Source organism: Diceros bicornis (assembly GCF_020826845.1).
Source record: "Diceros bicornis minor isolate mBicDic1 chromosome 39 unlocalized genomic scaffold, mDicBic1.mat.cur SUPER_39_unloc_2, whole genome shotgun sequence".
Classification (NCBI taxonomy): domain Eukaryota; kingdom Metazoa; phylum Chordata; class Mammalia; order Perissodactyla; family Rhinocerotidae; genus Diceros; species Diceros bicornis.
Window position 1 is genome coordinate 251,839 of NW_026690916.1, and position 23,023 is coordinate 274,861.

Genomic DNA, 23,023 nt, shown 5'->3' on the forward strand with positions numbered 1-23,023 from the left:
AAGGTCAAATACCGTATGATTTCCTTCATTAAGTAGTAGATAATAACAACAATAAACAAACACATAGGGACAGAGATTGGAGTGGTGGTTACCAGAGGGGAAGGGGGGAGGGAGGAGGGTGAAAGGGATAATTTGGTACATGTGTGTGGTGATGGGTTGTAATTAGTATTTTGGTGGTGAACATGATGTAATCTATGCAGAAATAGAAGTACAATGATGTACACCTGAAATTTTTACAATGTCATAAACCAATGTTACTGCAATAAACAAAAAATTAAAAAAAAAAATCTAACCAGAAACGAAATCACCGTTTCTGTTACTATTGCAAAAAACCTGGTCATTTCAAACAAGACTGCCATAAACTCAAATGGGATTTAGGGGGTGACAAAAATAAACAGGACTAGGGCTGCTCAGAAGATTACGAGAGGGTATTTCCCCTCCTCCTCACAAATGCCATAGGGGAAATTGAGATAACTATTGGAGGGGAAACTTTAAAGGTCCTTGTAGATGCCGGGGCTACCTTATCTGTCCTCAACCCTACCCTTATTCGTTGTCCTCTCCCTCGGAGTAAACAGATAGTTCAATTGGTAAGGGTTTCGAATTTTCCAATGCAGGTTTTTAAATCAGAACCAGTAATTTTTCAATTAAGAACCATCACAGGAAAAAATGTGTTTCTCCTGGTTAAATGTGCTCCAATTCATTTGATTGGACGAGATCTTCTAGAAGCATACAACGTCCTTTTCACAAAAGGGTGAAATGCTTCTAGATTCAGAAAATCGGGGTGCTGACCAGACTGTAATTGCTGAAATGTTGATGATTGTGAAATCAATGACTCAAATAGAAGAGAAAACTGATGACCTGTTATTACAAGTGCCTAGAGAATTATGGTCATCATCCTCTTCAGATATTGGGAAAATTAAATCAGCCACTCCTATTAAGGTGACTTCGACAACTCTAAGCCTTTATCTAATATTCGGCAATATCCACTTAGACCAGAGGCATTAAATGGGATAAGCCCTATCGTTCAGGAATTTCTTGAAAAGAGACATAATTCCTTGTACTAGTCCCTGTAATACACCTATCTTACCTGTAAAAAAGTCGAATGGGAAAGGCGGGAGATTTTTTCAAGATCCGAGACCTATAAAGAACATCGTGATTCCCCAACATCCTGTGGTTCCTAACCCACACACTTTGCTCTCGGCCATTCCAAATAACAGCTGCTATTTCTCAGTCACTGATTTGGGCAGTGCCTTCTTCAGCATTCCCGTGGAAAAGAATAGTCAATATCTTTTTGCCTTCACGTGAGAAGATCGCCAGTATACCTGGACAGTGATGCCACAGGGCTATACTGAGACGCCCACTTATTTTTCCCAGATACTCAAGGCTGACTTAGTGAATATAGAATTCCCTAATGACTCCACTTTAATTCAATATGTGGATGATTTCTCTTGCATTCAAACACTAAGTTGGATTCTCAGAAGGACACAATTTATCTGTTGCAACAGCTAGCATCTAAGGGGCATAAATTGTCCAAGGACAAATTACATTTTTTGCCTGCCTGTTGTAAAATATCTAGGACACTTGATATCTAAGGATGGACTGTTGATTGATTCTGAAATGATTAAAGGAATCCTGGTTTTTTCTCTCCCTAAGACAAAGTTAAGAGGATTCCTAGGACTAACTGGATATTGCAGGAACTGGGTACCTAACTTTTCACTTATTGCCCAGCCCTTATATACATTACTAAAGTCTGACCAGCCTGATTTAATTGTATGGACACCAGAAGGAGAGAAGGCAGCAACTACCTTAAAGTCTGTTTTGGCCCAAGTACCAGCTTTAGGAAATCCTAATTACAGCTTGCCATTTTTCCTCTTCATACATGAAGATAGAGGAAATCCCTTAGGTATCTTAAGTCAAAAACATGAAGGTCGACATCGACCTATAGGTTATTATAGTCAGCAGTTAGACTCAGTGGCAAAAGGGCTTCCGCCTTGTATGAGAGCCATTTCAGTAGCAGCGTTCTTATGCAAGACCAGTGAAGAAATGCTGATGGGGGTCTCCTTTGACTATCTATGTTCCTCACTCAGTCAAATCTCTCCTAAATTCTCATCACACTCAGCATTACTCTGTCAGCCGACTAGCCTCCTGTGAAGTTCTGTTGCTCTCTGCTCCTAATATTACCTTAGCCCTGTGTAATAATCTTATCCCTGCAACTTTACTTCTAGCATCACAAGAAGAAGATGCCCACGACTACATTTATTAACTAATTACCTACTTACTCCTAGGAATGATTTGCAAGAAACTCCCATTGATAATGCTGATCTAATTTGGTTTACAGATGGATCTTACTCAAAGGATGAACAAGGATGTTATCGAAGCTGGATATGCAGTAATGTCCTCAATAGACGTAATCGAGAGTTTTTACTTACCAGAGATAAAGTCAGCACAGCAAGCCGAGTTAATTGCTTTAACTTGAGCTTGTCAATTGGCCAGAGAACAGGTAGCAAATATCGACACTGACAGTCGTTATCCTTTCGGAGCAGCACATGACTTTGGAATGCTGTGGAAACAACGAGGGTTTTTAACCTCTTCAGATCAGCCTATAAAGAAGGGGAAACAGGTTGCAGAATTATTATGTTCTATACAGCTACCGAGACAACTAGCGATTATTAAAATGCCAGGGCATTCAAAATCTGATACTTTGGAAGCTAAAGGAAACCAGCTTGCTGATGCAGCTGCTAAACAAACAGCCTTGAAGGCTTTCCCTACCCAGGCTCGAGAATGCCTGCTGCTTCCTATTAACTCTGCTAACCCAGTAAAAGACTTCCTTCTATAGGCCCAAGTAGTGGCCATGGAAGAAGAAAAACACATATGGCAGTCAAAAGGGGGAATTTTTGACACCCCCTCACAGATGTGGTTTGGACCCAATAGGAAACCCATGGTACTTGTTGGAGCACAATTGCCCCTGCTCCAGCATATACACCAACTAACCCACTGGGCACCTGAAAAGGTGATTTTATGGGAAAAACAATACTTTTGGAAATTTTTTCCCACAGTGGCCTATAAAACTTATACTCGTTGTGTTATATGCCCAAAGTATAATCTAGGGAAACCACTTCATGGGTCACAAGGCCACTTTCCCCCTCCTAAGTGACCCTTTGAGGAATGGCAATTGAACTTGGTCTAAATGCCACCATCTCAAGGATATAAATATATCTAGGTAATAATCTGTATGTCCTCACATTGGGTTGAGGCCCTTCCTTGCAGAAGAGCAACGGCTCTAACAGTAGGTAAATTACTATTAGAGAGAATAATCCCTGCTTGGGGAATTCCTACCGAGTTACATAGTGACCGGGGAACTCATTTCACCAGACAAATAATTAAATCTATATGTAGTATTTGGCCAATAATGCAGCATTTCCACTGTGCTTACCATCCCCAATCCTCAGGATCGGTGGAAAGAACTAATAGCTCGATCAAAATTCAGTTGGCAAAGCTTTCAGAAGCATTTAACCCCTCATGGCCAAAAGCTCTTCCACTAGTGCACCTCAGTCTTAGATCTACATCCTTTGGTAAACATCGACCGTCTCCTTTCGAAATAATAACTGGACGATCTATACAATTAGAAGAAGAAATGTAGGAACCAACTTTACTTAAAGGAGATATTTTACATTATTGTCAAGGTCTCATTGAGGCTCTTAAGAGAAATGAGAAATTGGTAGCTAATTCTTTTCACAGTAAGCTCCCAGGAGACAAAGACCTTAAGGATCATGGATTACAACCTGGAGATTTTGTTTATTGGAAAAGATACCTGATAAAGGACTCTTTGCAGCCCCGTTGGAAGGGACCATATCAGGCGCTTTTAACCAATCCATGTGCTGCAAAATTAAAAGGCGTAAACTCATGAATTCACATTTCTCATTTAAAAAAGACTTCTCCACCTGAATAGACTTCAACTCCAGTCTCTGACACCCAACTTTGACAGACCAAGACGAATATCTCCAAATCAGGATGAGAAGAAGACGACATCTGTTGTAGGCAGCTGTCCTGAAACTCTGGACCAGGCCTGTATTCCTAACCTTATATCTCCTCATTTAAACCCTTGTAGTGTTTAAGCTTTATGTAATTGCTAAAATAATCAATTTCTAGATTGCCTTACCATTTTCCTACACCAATGCTTTACACTTCAACTTTATAAGATAGATTAGAACCTAATTACAAAACCATTTGTTGATTACAAAAAAAAAATGCCATTTAAGGTTTCCCTAATGCTATGTTTGTTTTTCCAATCTACATCTGAATGGACCTCTGATGGCAATGTTTTTCTGCAATGAGCACATTCCTTTGCTACACATGAAAATCAGTCTACTTGTTGGTTATGTGGCCAACTTCCACTTTCTAAGACCCTTGGTGGGTCTTTCCCTTTCGAGGTACAGATTGGAAAGCTCTAAAGCAATTTATTGTGATACAAAGATCTAGTTCTAATGTTCACAGTTCGTCTGATATTACTAATTATGATCCTGAAACATGGTCAATAGCCCATACTATTAGTAATACAGGACACGATTATTCTTTTCTATTACTCAAACCATCCAATTATCCCAAAAAATTGCAGATAAACAAAAGAAACCAGACATTACAGTAAAAACCATGGAAGGTTTCACACAAATTTGGGATGGATATGTTTGGCTTACTCCTAGCCATGGATCTTTAAACATACCAGCACCTTTATGTTGGTTACAGAGAAATCATTCCAAACAAAATCTACCAAATTACACTCTAAAGATAGGCTGGATACCCACTGAGTCATGTCAGAATACTATTATACATAAAAAAGTGATTGGTTTGGAACAGACTGGTCTCGAAGACCAGGCGTCTATTGGATGGCTCCTAATGGAACTCACTGGTTATGTGGAACAAACCTCTGACCTTGGCTGCCACCAGGATGGCTAGGGCGCTGCACTCTGGGCTTCTCTTGCATACAGGGAAAGATTCGTCCAGAGCTAACATCTGTTGCCAATCTGCCTCTCCTTAAGGCCAGATGGGCTCATTCAGTTTTACACTTGTATGACCACCTAGTAGCTATATTTGCTCCTTCCTTGGGGCTGGAAGATGTCATATCACATATAGAGGCTCTGACAAAATTTACTCAACAAGCCCTTAACGATAGTCAGGAGAGAATAGCTTTCTTAAATACTGAAATGTCTTTAATGAGAAAAGCTGTCCTTCAAAATAGAATGGCCTTAGATATTCTTACAGCAACCTAAGGTGGTACATGTGTGGTCATTCAAACTGAATGCTGTGTGTTTATACCTGACGAGTCTTCCAATGTGTCACCTCTACTAAAGCACATGGAAAAACAGGTGAATGCCTTAAGTGATCCTACACCCAGCCTTGATTTGTTTGGTTGGCTCCCTTCTGGTATTGGTTCCCTTTTTAGATCTGGATTGCAATTCCTATTTCTATTACTTCTTGGAATTCTTGTACTAATGATTATATTCAAACTGTTGTTTTCTTTACCTAGTGTTGTAAGACTGGCATGCAAACTAGAGTAATGGTGGCTCGGTGACTTGAGATGGCAGATCAATCTTATAACCCTGGACAAATTTACTTTTCTGATAAGGACTATGCCCAAAAACTCATTTTAAACTAATCTTTTAAAAAAATGTTTAATTATTATCATTGTTACCGTACTTGTTCTATAATTGTGCACAATGTAGCATAAGGGGCTATATATATTAAAAAAAAAGCACATACACAATGTTTGTTCAACAACCTAAAATTAATCCAAAACCCATGAAATGCTTCCTCTATTTATATATATATACCTCTTTGCTTGTCCACAATATCCGACTAATTCCACCCAACGTGAATAACTGGGCAAATAGATGAGATAAAATCCTGGCACCGAGGGACGTGATAGACCCAGGGCATGCAGCAACCACCCTGACTCTGAGGGACAATATTTTGATCATCAATGTTTTCTATCAAAAGATTATACATCAAAAGGGGGAAAATGATAAATAAATGGCAAGCAATAGGATATATTGGAGCACATGAGGAAGCCATTTGGTGTAAAACTAGTTGGCCTTGACCTAGATTTTTTTTCCCAAAAGGGCCCTGTAGCCTCTGTTCATCCATTATATATCTATTTTAGGCAATTAACATGTCCCAAAGACAAGAACAATACCCTTAAGATGTAAATGCAACTTCCCCCACATTGGCATTTCCTTAAGGATAAGCATTTCTCCCTAGGCTAGGATTTGATTGCTGTGCCCATCCTGTGACCACCCAACTCAAGACAACCACCATGCCCATGGAAACAGCAGAGCTGATACCCACCGTGTCCAACAATTGATGTGCTGACAGGTCAATGTCGTGGCTATTGTAAAAAGGACATTGCAATCACATGTGGTACATGCTCTTTGATGGTATATAACCACTCTGTACACCCCACTTCTTTTTTTTTAATAATTTTATTTATTTATTTATTTTTCCCCCAAAGCCACAGTAGATAGTTGCATGTCATAGCTGCACATCCTTCCAGTTGCTGCATGTGGGACGCAGCCTCAGCATGGCCAGAGAAGCTGTGCATCGGTGCGTGCCCGGGATCCAAACCTGAGCCACCAGCAGCGGAGCATGCGCACTTAACCGCTAAGTCATGGGGCTGACCCTGTACACCTCACTTCGTTGGAGTGCTCCATTTCTTCATGAAAGGACTCTCCCGGGCTATATGATCCTCAAAGGTTGATTCATAATAAACTCACCCCAATTTTGATTTATAGATTGGTTATGGATTATTTGCGTCGACATTCTATTTGTCCTTCCAGTATCTAAACACAGTACTTGACACCTTTGGTGCACTCAGAAAATGTTTGAAGAGTGAATAAGTATGTGGGAGACCACACTGACTGGAGCAGAAGGGGCTTTTCGGGGAGTGGTAGAAAATTCGCTGACATTCCTACCATAGTAGTTGAAGCTCTGGGCTATGGACCAGTTTGTCTGGGCACCAATCCCAGGTATTCCACTATTTTTATTTATTTTTATTTTTTATTGATGTTTTAATGGTTTCTAACATTGTGAAATTTTGGGTTGTACATTTTTGTTTGTCCTTCACCCCATATATGACTCCCTTCACCCCTTGTGCCCACCCCCCACCCCCACTGCCCGGGTAACCACAGTCCAGTTTTCTCTGTCCATGTGTTGGTTTATATTCCACATATGAGTGAGATCATACAGTGTTTGTCTTTCTCTTTCTGGCTTATTTCACTTAACATAATACGCTCCAGGCCCATCCATGTTGTTGCAAATGGGACGATTTTGTCTTTTTTTATGGCTGAGTAGTATTCCATTGTATATATATACCACATTTTCTTAATCCAATCGTCAGTCGAGGGACACTTAGGTTGCTTCCACTTCTTGGCTATGGTGAATAATGCTGCAATGAACATAGGGGTGCATAAGCCTCTTTGGATTCTTGATTTCAGGTGTGTTGGATAGATTCCCAGTAGTGGGATGGCTGGATCATAGGGCATCTCTATTTTTAATTCTTTGAGGAATCTCCATACCGTTTTCCATAGAGGCTGCACCAATTTGCATTCCCACCAGCTGTGTATGAGGGTTCCTGTTTCTCCACATCCTCTCCAACATTTGTTGTTCTTTGTCTTGGTGATTATAGCCATTCTAACGGGCGTGAGGTGGTATCTTAGTGTTGTTTTGATTTGCATTTCCCTGATGATTAGTGATGTTGAGCATCTTTTCATGTGCCTATTGGCCATCTGTATATCTTCCTTGGAGAAGTGTCTGTTCATTTCCTCTGCCCATTTTTTGATCGGGTTGTTTGTTTTTTTGTTGTTCAATTGTGTGAGTTCTTTATATATTATGGAGATCAACCCCTTGTCAGATGTATGTTTTGCAAATATTCTCTCCCAGCTGGTTGGTTGTTTGTTCATCTTGATTCTGGTTTCATTTGTCTTATAAAAGCTCTTCAATCTGATAAAGTCCCACTTGTTTATTTGTTCTTTAGTTTCCCTAGTCTGGGTAGGCATGTCATCCGAAAAGATTCCTTTAAACCCAATGTCAAATAGTGTGTTGCCTATATTTTCTTCTATGAGTTTTATAGTTTCAGGTCTCACCTTCAGGTCTTTGATCCATTTTGAGTTAATTTTTGTGAATGGCGATAGCACATGGTCCACTTTCATTCTTTTGCATGTGGCTGTCCAGTTTTCCCAACACCATTTATTGAAGAGACTTTCCTTTCTCCATTGCATGTTCTTAGCACCTTTGTCGAAAATTAGCTGTCCGTATATGTGTGGTTTTATTTCTGGGCTTTCAGTTCTGTTCCATTGATCTGTGTGTCTGTTTTTGTACCAGTACCATGCTGTTTTGATTACTATTGCTTTGTAGTATGTTTTGAAGTCAGAAATTGTGATGCCTCCTGCTTTGTTCTTTTTCTTTAGGATTTCTTTAGCTATTCGGGGTCTTTTGTTGCCCCATATAAATTTTAGTATTCTTTTTTCTATTTCTGTGAAGAATGTCATTGGGATTCTGATTGGGATTGCATTGAATCTGTAGATTGCTTTAGGTAATATAGACATTTTAACTATGTTTATTCTTCCAATCCACGTGCATGGGATATCTTTCCATTTCTTTATGTCATCGTGGATTTCCCTCAATAATGTCTTGTAGTTCTCATTGTATGGGTCCTTCACCTCCTTGGTAAGATTTATTCCTAGGTATTTTATTCTTTTTGATGCAATTGTAAATGGTATTATCTTTTTGAGCTCTCTTTCTGTTAGTTCATTATTAGCATATAGAAATGCAACTGATTTTTGTAGATTGATTTTGTACCCTGCAACTTTGCTGTAGTTGTTGATTGTTTCTAACAGTTTTCCAACAGATTCTTTAGGGTTTTCTATATATACAATCATGTCATCTGCAAATAGTGAGAGTTTCACTTCTTCGTTACCTATTTGGATTCCTTTTATTCCTTTTTCTTGCCTAATTGCTCTGGCCAAAACCTCCAGTACTATGCTGAACAGGAGTGGTGAGAGAGGGCAGCCCTGCCTCGTTCCTGTTCTCAGAGGAATGGCTTTCAGTCTTTCCCCGTTGAGTATGATGTTAGCTGTGGGTTTGTCATATATGGCCTTTATTATGTTGAGGTACTTTCCTTCTATTCTCATTTTATTGAGAGTTTTTATCATAAATGGATGTTGTATCTTGTCAAATGCCTTCTCTGCGTCTATTGAGATGATCATGTGGTTTTTATTCTTTGTTTTGTTGATGTGATGTATCACGTTGATTGATTTGCGGATGTTGAACCATCCCTGCGTCTCTGGTATAAATCCCACTTGATCATGGTGTATGATCTTTTTAATATATTGTTGTATTCGGTTTGCCAATATTTTGTTGAGGATTTTTGCATCAATGTTCATCAGCGATATTGGCCTGTAATTTTCTTTCTTTGTATTGTCTTTGTCTGGTTTTGGTATCAGGGTGATGTTGGCCTCATAGAATGATTCAGGAAGTGTTCCATCTTCCTCTATTTTTTGGAATAGTTTGAGGAGGATGGGTATTAAATCTTCTTTGAATGTTTGGTAAAATTCACTGGAGAAGCCATCTGGTCCTGGACTTTTATTTTTTGGGAGGTTTTTGATTACTATTTCAATCTCTTTACTTGTGATTGGTCTATTCAGATTCTCCATTTCTTCTTGGTTCAATTTTGGGAGGTTGTATAAGTCTAAGAATTTATCCATTTCTTCTAGATTGTTCAATTTGTTGGCATATAATTTCTCATAGTATTCTCTTATAATCCTCTGTATTTCCATGGTATCTGTTGTAATTTCTCCTTTTTCATTTCTAATTTTATTTACTTGAGCCTTTTCTCTTTTTTTCTTAGTAAGCCTGGCTAAGGGTTTGTCTATTTTGTTTATCTTCTAGAAGAACCAACTCTTTGTTTCATTAATCCTTTCTACTGTTTTTTGGTCTCAATATCATTTATTTCTGCTCTGATTTTTATTATTTCTCTCCTTCTGCTGGCTTTGGGCTTTGTTTGTTTGTTTGTTGTTTAATCTCCACATTTTTGTCACTTTCCCAGTTTTTTTTTCCTGGTTCATTTCCAGTTTCATAGCCTTATGGTCTGAAAAGATGCTTGTTATGATTTCAATCTTCTTAAATTTATTGAGGCTTGCTTTGTTTCCCAACATATGGTCTATCCTAGAGAATGTTCCATGCGCGCTTGAGAAGAATGTGTAGTCAGCTGTTTTGGGGTGGAGTGCTCTGTATATATCTACTAGGTCCATCTCGTCCAGTTTTTCATTTAAGTCTAATATTTCTTTATTAACATTTTGTCTGGATGATCTATCCATTGCTGTAAGTGGGGTGTTAAGATCCCCTACTATTATTGTGTTGTTGTTGATTTCTCCTTTTAGGTTTGTTAATAGTTGTTTTATGTACATTGGTGCTCCTATGTTGGGTGCATATATATTTATAAGTGATATGTCTTCTTGATGGAGTGTCCCTTTTATCATTATATATTTCCCTTCTTTGTCTTTCTTAACCTGTTTTATCTTGAAGTCTACTTTGTCTGATATGAGTATGGCAACACCTGCTTTCTTTTGTTTGCCATTAGCTTGGAGTATTGTCTTCCATCCTTTCACTCTGAGCCTGTGCTTGTCTTTAGTGCTAAGATGTGTTTCCTGAAGGCAGCATATTGTTGGGTCTTGCTTTTTAATCCATCCTGCCACTCTGTATCTTTTGATTGGAGAGTTCAATCCATTTACATTTAGGGTAATTATTGAAATATGAGGGTTGAATGTTGCTGTTTTGTCACTTATTTTCTGGTTCTTTTGCATTTCCTTTGTTTCTTGTCCCATTTGTTTTGGACTGCCAATTCAGTTTGGTTGTTCTGTCTTATGATTCTTCTAGTTTTCTCTTTGTTTATCATATGTGGTTTTAATTTGATTATTTGTTTAGTGGTTACCTTGAGGTTTGGGTAAAAAATCTTGTGTATGAGATAGTCCATTATCTGATAGCCTCCTATTTCCTTATACTAAGTCAATTCAGTCACTTTCCTCTTCCCCTTCTAAGTTGCTCTTGTTGTACCTTATTCTATCTTGTGTTGTGGCTGTGTTTACAGTGATGAGGTTAAATTTATTTTTGGTGAATTTCTTCCTTTGATCTTTGAGTTTAGTATTTAAGTGGTTGCTAACCTATTCCGGTAAAGATCTACTATTTTTATGAGTTTATCTACCTATTTTTCTCCTTGCTCCGAGCTTTGTGTTCCCTTTCTCTTCTTTTTTCCAGGCCTGAGGGCCTTCTTGAGTATTTCTTGTAGTTGGGATCTCTTGGCCATGAACTCCCTTAGCTTTTGTTTATCTGGGAGAGTTACTATTTCTCCATCATATTTGAAGGATATTTTTGCCGGATAGAGTATTCTTGGCTGAAAGTTTTTGTCTTTTAGTATTTTGAATATATCATTCCAGTCTCTTCTAGCCTGAAAAGTTTCTGTTGAGAAATCCGCTGAGAGCCTGATGGGAGTTCCTTTGTACGTTATTTTTTGTTTTTGTCTAGCTGCCCTTAATATTGTTTCTTTGTCGTTGACCCTGGCTAGCCTTACCACTAGGTGTCGTGGTGAAGGCCTTTGTCTGTTAATACATATAGGCGTCCTGTTGGCTTTGCTTACTGGTATTTCCTGCTCCTTCCCCAGATTTGGGAAATTTTCAGCTATTATTTCCTTGAATAGGCTCTCTGTTCCTCTTTCCCTCTCCTCTCCCTCAGGAATACCTATAATTCTTATGTTACATTTTCTAATAGAGTCCGATATTTCTCGGAGTCTTTCTTCATTTCTTTTTAGTCTTAGTTCTCTCTCTTCTTCCATCTGGAGTATATCTGTATTCCTATCCTCTAAAGTACTAATTCTTTCCTCCATATTGTCAGCTCTGTTCTTTAAAGATTCCAGGTTCTCCTTTATCTCCTCCATTGTGTTCTTCATCTCCATCAGCACTGATAGGTTTGTCTTTATGATTTCAATCTCTTTTGTGAAGAAACTCCTAATCTCATTGAATTGTTTGTCTGTGTTGTCTCGTATTTCGTTGAGTGTTTTTATGATAGCTATTTTGAAATCTCTGTCATTTAGTTTATGGATTTCTGTGTCGTCGGGGTTGATTTCTGGGTGCTTGTCATTTTGTTTCTGGTCTGGTGATTTCATATATTTTGGCATTGTGGTTCCTGTGTTGGTTTTGATTTTCCTCATCCTGGAAGTCTCTGGTTGAAATTTCCACCTGCCGCCACTGTCTGGTGGTAAAGGGCTGTGTAGTCTAAGCCCTCTGCGCTCTGCCCCAGTTTTTCTGCTGCGATCCGCAGTTTTTTTTTTTTTTTCCCCACTGCGTTCCACAGGTCCAGTCCAGTTTGTTCAGGTCTGCCTCGGATCGCTAGGTCTGGTCGAGCTGCAGACTCCGGGTTGCGGGGAAGGGGGAGCTCTCTCTTTTGCCCTCTGGGTCCCTGACGTGGGAGGCTTCTCGTTTGCCCCTCTTTATCCGCTCTCTGGGGTGCTCAGATGTTGATGGTAGCCCTGTGGCTCCTCTGAGCTCTCTGTGCGGGAGTTTCCCACTGGCTTAGAGAGCCCGAAGAGCTACAGTTTCCCGCCGAGGGCCGCCCCTCCCCCCTCTCTGGGAGCCGCACGGACCGGGATCGCTGCTCTGATGGGGAGGGAGCGGAGTTCTCCTTACCTCTCCCCACTTCCTCCGGGGGCCCAGAACGTTCCGCTCTCAGATGTGCGGCAGTGTGGATCCCTCCACTCTAGGTTTTCACTGTCTGGGATTCCGTTGTTGGTCTGTGGCTGTCACTTTTGTTGTATCTTGTGGGGGAAGAATTCACGGGAAAGCTCACTCCGCCGTGATGCTCCAGTTATTCCACTTTTAACTGGGGAATCTGTGCAAATTATTTACTCTCTGAGCCTTAGTTTCTACATCTTTAAAATGGGGCTACTGAGAACTCCTGTCTCATAGGGTTTTAGTGAGATTTAAATGCATTAACTAATGTAAAGTGCTTAAAAGAGCTCCTGGCACATAGTAGGCACTAAAATGTTAGCTGTTGTGTTATCATTATTGCTCTTATTTCTGAGCAACACTCTGGTTTTGAAAAGATGCTTTCATAATATAGTTGATCCTCATTATTTGTGGACTCCATGTTTGCACACTTGCCCACTAGCTAAAATGTACTGGCAGCCCCCAAATGAACACTCTCAGGGCTTTCATGTCCATTTTCAGATAAGCACAAAGTGGTGAGAAATTTGATTCACTCGACGTGCACGTTCCCAACTGAGGGGGAACCAGGTGATGCTCTGCCCTCTTGTTGAGCCTATACTGTAAACAAGTGTCCTTCTTGCAGTCTATTTAGTGCCCCATTTCTCATCTTTTTGTGCCTTGTGTTGGTGACTTTTCTGTTTATTATGTCCCCCATGTGTAGTGCTGCAATGCTTCCTGGTGTTCCTCAGGGCAAGAGGCTGTGACGTGCCTTTACAAAGAAAGTATGCGTGTTCGACAAGCTTCTTTCAGACACGAGTTACAGCGCTGTTGGTGTGAGTTCAATGTTAATATATCAACAACATATATTAAATAAGGTGACTTTAAAGAGAAACACAGAGAACAAGGTTATGTATTGATCAATTGAAGAAAATGTGACTAAGGCTTGCAGGAACCTAACACTGCATTTCCCGTAGGAGCAGTGGGTCATATTCACTGATTCAGTGTTCACAGTGACTTTATAGAATGTCACACTGTGCATAATTAGAACTGGCTGTATCTTATATAATCCTCACATACTCCTTTATAGTAGGTAGGGTAAGGAACAGGGTGTCCATATTTTGCTATTAAAGTAAGGCTATTACAGACGTTATTAACCAAGTTGAGAATTTAAAATATCTTGTGCTCAGCATAAGAGCCATGATTTTTTTTTTTTTTTTAGTGAGGAAGATCAGCCCTGAACTAACATCTATGGCCAATCCTCCTCTTTTTGCTGAGGAAGACTGTCCCTGGGCTAACATCTGTGCCTATCTTCCTCCATTTTATATGGGACACCGCCACAGCATGGCCTGACAAGCGGTGCATTGGTGCGCCCCTGGGATCCGAACCTGGGCTACCAGCAGCAGAGAGTGAGCACTTAACTGGTACGCCACGGGGCTGGCCCCTAGCCATGAGTTTTTGAGCAAGGAAGATCTATGATGAACTGATGTTAAAGGAACAATTACCTGACAAGAGAATGTGGTATTGAGAGGAAGAGGGAGAACTGAACCAGAAATGAGGACCAGCTGTGAAACTCTCTAAGAATTCTCATTGCTAGTTGAGGAGATTCAGAGCTAAGGTGCTGATGTGATAAAGGAAAAGTAGCAGCCAAAGGATGAAATAATGGGTTTTGTAATCATATATAGGGTATAAATCAGGCTGTGGTTCTCAAAGTGGGGTCCCTGGACCAGCAACATCAGCAACACCTGGGAACTGGGTAGAAATGTAAATTCTCTGGTGCTGTTGCAGACCTGCTGAACTGGAAACTCTGTGGTGGGGCCTGGCAATCTGGGTTTCAACAAGGCCCCCAGGTGCTTCTGGTGCTTCTAGTGCCCATCAAGTTTAAGAGCCAATGAATTAGAAAAATGATTCCAACACCTCACCATGCCCAGGTAAGCCACAAGGCAGGGAGGTGGTATTTGTTTGGAGGATAAGATGCATTTTAAATTTTAGGAAAAAGTAGTTCAGCATCTGTTTCATCGTAAGGTTTCCAGAGATGCCATTTTAGCTCTCTACCTGTGAAGCTCTTTTTTCCACAATATGTTCTCCTCTAGAGAGCCCTTGGTAATTTATTTATCACTTACCACATGTTCTGAGAATCCCTTCTTTCTTGAAATCCCCTTTCAGACTTGAATACGTATTCTTGTGCATAATCTCCTCTATTTAAAATCTGGATTTCTCTTCCTATAGGATCTGTATGGCACATGCAACCTTACTGTCAATTTGGAATGCCATTGGTTTGTTCCAAAACTTTAGAAAGTTTTAGAATTTAGAACCTGATGAATAGAGAATGTATAAGCTTTTGTGTAGGACTCATATTTTTCATATGTCTAGAGATATTCCCAACTTGCCAGTAATGTGGTCCTAGATTTAGCAGAACTTGAAAATCTGAATATAGTAGAAAATGACTTATATATCTCATATTAACATTTACAAAATAAATGATCAGAATGTTAACTTACCAATAAGCACTTTCCATATTCTAGGCTCTGAAAGTATCTTGCTTACATAATAAACATGATAAAGTTTCAAAGATGAGCCAATTAACTTTTGAACAAAAGCTTGACTTGAGTGTATCTTGGCTTCCTTTTTGACAGTTGTAGCCTTAATGTTACATTAACCTTTTCTTTTTCTGGGAATCAGATGATCTTGTATTTGGTGAATATTTTAATTTTTAATGGCCACTTGTATTTTGTGATATGCACGTCTTCAAACAATCTATAAGAACTAACCATTACCACTCACATATAAGATTATACAGGAATGGAAGAATTTTGGCTGACTTGTATTTAATTGTTCAGTCAAAGCAGACGGCAGACTCTACCACATACAATGATTTAAGGGTTTGAAGCAGTATTTTTAAATACAAATAATCTCAAAATTGATAATATATACAATATATTACTTACTGTGTTAACTAACCAAAACAGTTAAATTTGCTATCTTTCCTCCATTTTTTAAGGATGCACCAATTATATAGATTCTGTACAAAATTGCAAAGATCACTTTTTCCATTTTCAAAATTTATTTATTTTAATTTTTAATAGTGAGAACCTTAGTGTTGGGTAAATTGCTGCACAATTACTGGAAATGCTGAGAGTCTTTTGGAAAAGTGTAGAAGTCTAAAGATAATGAAAAGTACATTTCTCCAATGTCAAGTCCTTTGAGCTTCTGTCTAGTTGTACTCTGAAGAGATGGAAGATTAAGTACCAGCACAAGACACAAGGGAACAGGCTGCCAACTTGAGGGTTTCCCACAGACCACAGAGTGCCTGGCAGACTCTTGGAGATTAAATCTGGGCTTTGTCCATTGGTGGGCCCTGAGAGGAGAATTTTGCTTAAATGACCAGAGAATAGACAACCTTTTTTCTTGATAATAAGTAATATTTATCATGTAAATTTCTTTATAAATCTCTGAATAAAATTAAAAAATGTAACCCGTATAGCAATCAACTCTTACTGACAAGCCCCACAGCCTTCTCTAGAGAGCTCAACAGAAAATGTCTCCGCTGACTGTGAATTGCTCTTCTCTGAAAGCCAGGCAGCCCTTCACTGATAGCCCTGGATAAAGAAGGTCAGATACATTCTTTGAAGATGTTTAGCTGAATTCAGAACCAAAAATCCTACCTCCAGTTGGCTCCTTTGTGAGAATGGATGGCCGGCCTTATTTCACAGGCTGGGCAGTTGAGGTTTCAGATGAGCTTAATTGCTCTCTTCCCCAAGTATGGAAAATGTGGCTTAGGGACGAGATTTTGCAGGTAAAGATAGGGTCATAGAGGGGAATAAATATTTCAGCAAATAGTCTCTTTCTTCAACTTCTCTTCCCTTTTCTCTATTTGTAATATCACTGTAAAAATTCTCTCTATAAAAATTTCAGTATTTTTTCTTTGCAGTCTATTTATTATCATCTTTATGAATTCTTTGACTTCACCACCTTCTTGGCACCACAACGCTAGCCACTGAGATATTACTATAGATTCAGTTTTGCAATTTCATCCTCTTATCTCTATTTTCTCTGCCATTTCTTAGTTTTAGTTCATTTTTTTTAAATTTTTTGTTTATTGCAGTAACATTGGTTTATAACATTGTGTAAATTTCAGTTGTACATCATTATACATTTATTTCTGCATAGATTGCATCATGTTCACCACCCAAATACTAATTACAATCCATCACCACACACATGTGCTGAATTATCCTTTTCGCCCTCCTCCCTCCCCCCTTCCCAACTGTTACTTTTAGTTCTTATTGTATCTTATGCTTCAAAACATTTGAAGCTTACAGAGTATATCAGTTCCTTATTTTCTCAACTTTTTATTATCTAAGTGCCCTCAATTATCACTTTTTTAAAAAAGAAGTGAAATACATAACAGAACAATACACTGTAATAAATTGACCACTTATAAAATTAAGTTCAACCTGAAATCCCTCCCCACTTAACAGAGACAATCTTTTATAATTCACCATGATTTAGTTCAGGCAGGACCAGTTTATCAATGATTTTTGGATGCTTTAAACCACATGAGATAAGTACAGTGTAAAGTAAAATGGTTAATCTTGCAGAATTTGTAGAATTTCTTGATGGTTAAGGAAGTTGATGGTGGAGAGCCTCAATTATATGAAAAGTAGTTGATTAATTAGCACCTGACAGAGTTTGTTAATTTGGTAAAGACATATATGTTGAAAAGATAACTTTGCATATCAGAGTATTGTCAGATGCCACTGGGAAAATTCATAATGTTCTCAAATACTACAAAAAATGACCATTTTTTCATAAAAGATGTCATACATGATGGCATCATATACCTCTGTCAGAAAATTTGCAATGAAGAAAATTAACACTTGAGTCATTTTAATTCTAAAAATTTGTTTATGCTTACTATTAGGTTAAAAAAATTTTCTAGAAATAAAGTGATAAGTGATATACTTGCTTAATTTTTAATTTTTTTAGGAAATAACATTTTCACATTTAAAAAAAATATTTATTTGTATTTATTTTATTCTGAATTTATTCCTGGGCCCAAAGACTTTTTTTTAATTAACAAACACCAATTCTTTTCAAACGCTTTCCAAAAGTTGAAGAGGAGAGAATACTTCTAAAGTCATCCTGTGAGGTTATCACTACCCTGATATCAAAGCCAAATTGATTAAAAGAAAAGAAAACTACAGGTCAATATCTTTGATGAAGAGTGATACAAAAATCCTCAATAAAATAATAACAAACCAAATTAAGCAGCATATTAAAAGGATTATGCATTATTTTTCTAAAATAATTTTATTTATTTACTTAATTTTTCCCCCCAAAACCCCAGTAGATAGTTGTATGTCATAGCTGCACATTCTTCTAGTTGTTGTATGTGGGACGTGGCCTCAGCATGGCTGGAGAAGCGGTGCGTCGGTGCGCACCCAGGATCCAAACCTGGGCCGTTAGCACTGGAGTACGTGCACTTAACCACTAAGCCATGGAGCCGGCCCGTTTTAAGTGGGATTTATTCCTGGAATTCAACGTGTTTCAATATATGAAAATGAATCAATGTAATAAACCACATTAACAGGATGAAGGAAAAAAACACATGATCATCTCAATGGATGCAGAAAAAGTGATTGACAAAAGTAAACATGCTTTCATGTTAAAAACACCAAAAAACCCTCATAGTAAAAGGAAACTACTTCAACATAATAAAAGCCATATACAGAAATCCACAGAGAACAATGTATTCAAGTGTGAAAGTGAAAGTATTTCCTCTAAGATCAGGAACAAGGCAAGAAGATCCACTTTCACCACTTCTATTCAACATGGTATTAGAAGATCTAGCCAAAGCAATTAGGCAAGAAAAAGAAAGAAATAGCATCCAAATTGGAAAGGAAGAAATAACATTGTATTTTTTCACACATAATATCTTATATGTTGAAACCCTTAAAAATTCCACAAAGAAATTGTTAGAACTAATAAATTCTGCAGAGTAGTGGGACACAAAATAAATATGCAAAAATTAGTTGTTCTTCCATACATTAATAATAAGTAATCTGAAAAAGAAATTTAAAAACTTTATATTTTTATTTACAGTAGCATCAAAAAGAGTAAAATACTTAAGAACCAACTTACTCAAGGAGCTAAAAAGTCCAATGATGTTTTTTGCAAAAATAGAAAAATATATCCTTAAATTCATATGACCTCTCAAGGGACTCTGAATAGCCAAAACAATCTAGAAAAAGAAGAAGAAAGTTGGAGAACTCACACTTTCTGATTTCAAAACATACTACAAAGTAAACAAAACAGTGCAGTGCTGGCATAAATACACACAATATACTAATGAAATAGCATAGAAAGCCCTGAAATAAACCTTTGCATATATGGTCAAATGAATTATGACAAGGGTGCAAAGACAATTCGTTGGATAAAGGATAAGTTTTTCCAAATATGGTGCTGGGAAAACTGGATACCCACGTGCAAAAGAATGAGGTTGGACTCTTACCCTACACCACATACAAAAATTAACTCAAAATGGATCAAAGATCTAAATGTTAGAGTTGAAGCTATAAATCATTAGAAGAAAACACAGGGTATAAGCTGCATGTCATTGGGTCCAAAAGACATTGCCAACAATGATTTCTTTCATCTGACACCAAAGCCATAAGCAACAACAACAACAAAATAACAAATTGGACTTCATCAAAATACAAAAGTTTTCTGTATCACAAGATACTATCAACAGAGTAAAAAGGTCACCCACAGAACAGTTGAAAATATTTGCAAATCACATATCTGATAAGGGATTAATAGCTAGAATATATAAAGAACTCCTACAACCCAACAATTAAAAAAAACACAATTTAAAAATGCAAAAAGGACATGAATAGCCATTTCTCCAAAGAAGATATAAAATGGCCAGTACACACATGAAAAGATGCTCAACATCACTAAGTATCAGGAAAATGCAAAATAAAACCACAATGAGATACCTCTTCACATCCATTAGGATAGTTACTATCACAAAATCAGAAAATAACAAGGATTGGCAAGGATGTTGAGAAATTCGTACGCTTGTGCTCTGATGGTGAGAACATAAAACTGTGGAAAACAGTATGACAGTTTCTTCAAAAATTAAAAATAGAATTACCATATGATATAGCAATTCCACTTATGGGTTCTGAAATAATAGAAAATATATTTATTGGTCTCTGCCTCCAATTCCTGGCATAGAGCTACTAAAACCCTTGTACTTTCCTAAACGATAAGGAACTAGGAGCATCTCTTGTTCTAATGTTTGTCTTTGACTCCATCCCTGACACAGAGCTCCTAAAACCCTTGTAATTTCCTAAGTGATAAGAACACTAGGAGAATCATTTGTTCTATTGAGGCAACTCTGGGTGGGCTCCTGGATGGCTCCTGGATGGGGGCTGGTAACCAGAAAGACCAAGCCCTGATTAAAAGGTTGAAATTTTTAGCCCTACCCCTTATCCATCACAGAGGGGAGAGGGGCTAGAAACTGAGTTAATAATTGATCATGCCTATGTGAGGGAGCCTTCATAAAAATCCCAATAGAAGGAAGTTCACAGAGCTTCCAGGTTGGCCATGACAGGGAGTACTTGGAGAGTGGTGAACCTGGAGATGGCATGAATGCTCTGTGCCCCTTCTCACATATCTTTCCCTATGCACCACTTCCATCAGGCTGTTCTTGAGTTATATCCTTTTATAATAAACTGGTGATGTAGTAAATGTTTCTCTGAGTTTTGTGTGCCACTCTAGCAGATTAATCAAGCCCAAGGAGGAGGTTGTGGGAACCTCTGGTTTATAGCCAGTCAGTCAGAAGTACAGGTAACAGCCTGGGCTTGTAACTGGCACCTGAAGTTGAGGTGAGTTTGGGGTGGGTGTGCAGTCTTATGGGACTGAGCCCTCAACTTGTGGAATCAGATGTATCTCTGGGTTGACAACATCAAATTGAGTTGAATTATCTGATGACCAGCTGGCATTCCAAGAATTGCTTGTTGGAGGTGTGAAGAACTCTCCCACATGTGAAAAAATGAATCTCAGAACACCATCTATGGGTATAAACCTAAAAGAATTGAAGAAAGAGGTAGAAAGACATATGTACACCCGTGTTGTTAACAGCATTATTCAAAATAACCAAAAGCTGGAAGCAAGCCAAGTGTCCATCAATAGATGAATTGACAAAAAAAAAAAATGTGGTGTATACAGACAGTGCAATACCATTCACCCTTAAAAAGGAAGGAATTCTGACACATGCTATGACATGGATGAACCTTGAGGACTATATGCTAAGTGAAATAAAGCCAGTCACAAAAGTAAAAATATTTTGATTCCACTCATATAAGGTACTTAGAGTAGTCAAATTTATAGGAACAGAAAGGAGACTGGTGCAAGAGGGAGGGACACCAGGGAGTTGTTGCATAATGGGCACAGAGTTTCAGTACAAGGTGAAAATAGTTCTGTGGATGGTTGGAGGTTATGGTTACACAATAATGTGAATGTACTGAATGTCACTGAACTGCACACTTAAAAATGGTTAAAATGGTCAATTTTATATTATGAATATTTTATGACCATTAAAACTATTATTTTCAACAAATGAACAAACACTAGCTACATGCAACAGTATCGATGAATATCACAACCATAATGCTGCATAAAAGAAATTATATTCAAAAAGCTATATATTTTATAATTCCATTTGTATAAAATCCAAAAAAGAAACAATACTGAGATCTGGCTTCCAGTAATGGTTGAGTAGGTTGTTGAAGTAACACTCTCACAGATAACAATGATAAAATCTGCACAAAGTATTATATATATTTACATAGAATCATGTATCTATATGTAATACAGATACAATAAATGTGTATACGTGTGTATGTACAAATCTCTTCCAAAAGCAAGCAGAACTGAGAGGGAGTCTTCCCTTGAAGGATGAGAATTGCACCAGGAGATATTTGCAAGCTTGAGTCTTTTTCCTCAAAACATTGCAAAATCTGTACGTGGCCCAGATAGGGGAAAAACTACAGTCTTACTTGTAATGTTAGAGGATGTATTTTGGGGCTGGAAGAGTAGCTGGAAAGTTAGGAGAGAAATTCTGGAAGGGAGGGAACCACAAAGAGGAAAAATCTCAAAATATGTGTGTAAGTCTCCCGCACATAGACATCAAATTTGCAGATCTTTGAACAACACACATGCAGGGTAGGCCCCAGAGGGCCTAGTGTAAAATCAGCAGTTGGAAGATGAAAGAAGTGAATGAGGATTTCAGCTATGACCACTGTAAAGGAGAGAAGATTGGAATTTCACTCCAGCCAAGTTAACTCCCTGCTAGAAAAATAACAACACTCTTCAAAGGAATACAATAGAATCCAGAGTCTCTATAACTATGACTCATGGTTTCCAGTAGACAATTTAAAAAATCATGAGATTTGAAGAAATAGGAAAATGTAATCCATATATGACCAAAAGCAGGCACTAGAAACTATCCCAAACGTGTTGCAATTAGCAGACAAGGATAAGAAATCAGCGATTATAAAGATGATCATGGTGGTAAAGAAAAATATTCTCATAATGAATGAACAGATGTTGAAACTCAGCAGAGAAATTGAAATTACAAAAAAGAACCAAATAGGAAGATGAAATAAAAAAATACTTTTGAGTTTACCAGTAGATTAGAAATAGTAGAAGAAACATGAAGATAGAGCAATAGAAATTATCCAACCTGAAGAAAAGAATGTAAAAATTTTGAAGAAAAATGAAAAGAGCCTTACCTGTGAGATGATTGAGTCCCCGGCAGAGAGGGGAGAGACAGAAAAATTAAATGAGGCAGAAAGGCAAATCAACAAGTAATAGCATAAAACTTCCAAAATTTGGTGGAAAATCTAAAATTTTAGATCGAAGAAAGTCAGCAACCTCACAAAATAAAATACAAAATAAAAGCATACATAGGCACATGATAGTCTAGCTGCTAAAATCCAAAGATAAAAAGAAAAACTTGAAAGCAGTCAAGGAAGTACTGGGGAAGACATTACATACAGGGAGAAATAATGTGAATGATGAATGATATATTATCAAAAACAAAAGAGACAAATCAACAACAAAATGACATCTTTCAAGTGCAGAAAGAAAACCCAAAAGTCAACACAGGATTCTATATTTAGCAGAACTCATTTTCAAAAAGGAAGCAGAAGCCACAATAAGATACCGGGCACCTATTAGTTGGCTAAAATAAAAAATAAAATTGCAAA

General features: G+C 38.0%; 1 long non-coding RNA gene across 1 annotated transcript in view; it reads right to left on the reverse strand.

The window, feature by feature from the left end:
- Positions 1 to 23,023, reverse strand: part of LOC131402292 (uncharacterized) — a 254,699-nt gene that overhangs the window by 11,621 nt on the left and 220,055 nt on the right. The window lies entirely within an intron of this gene.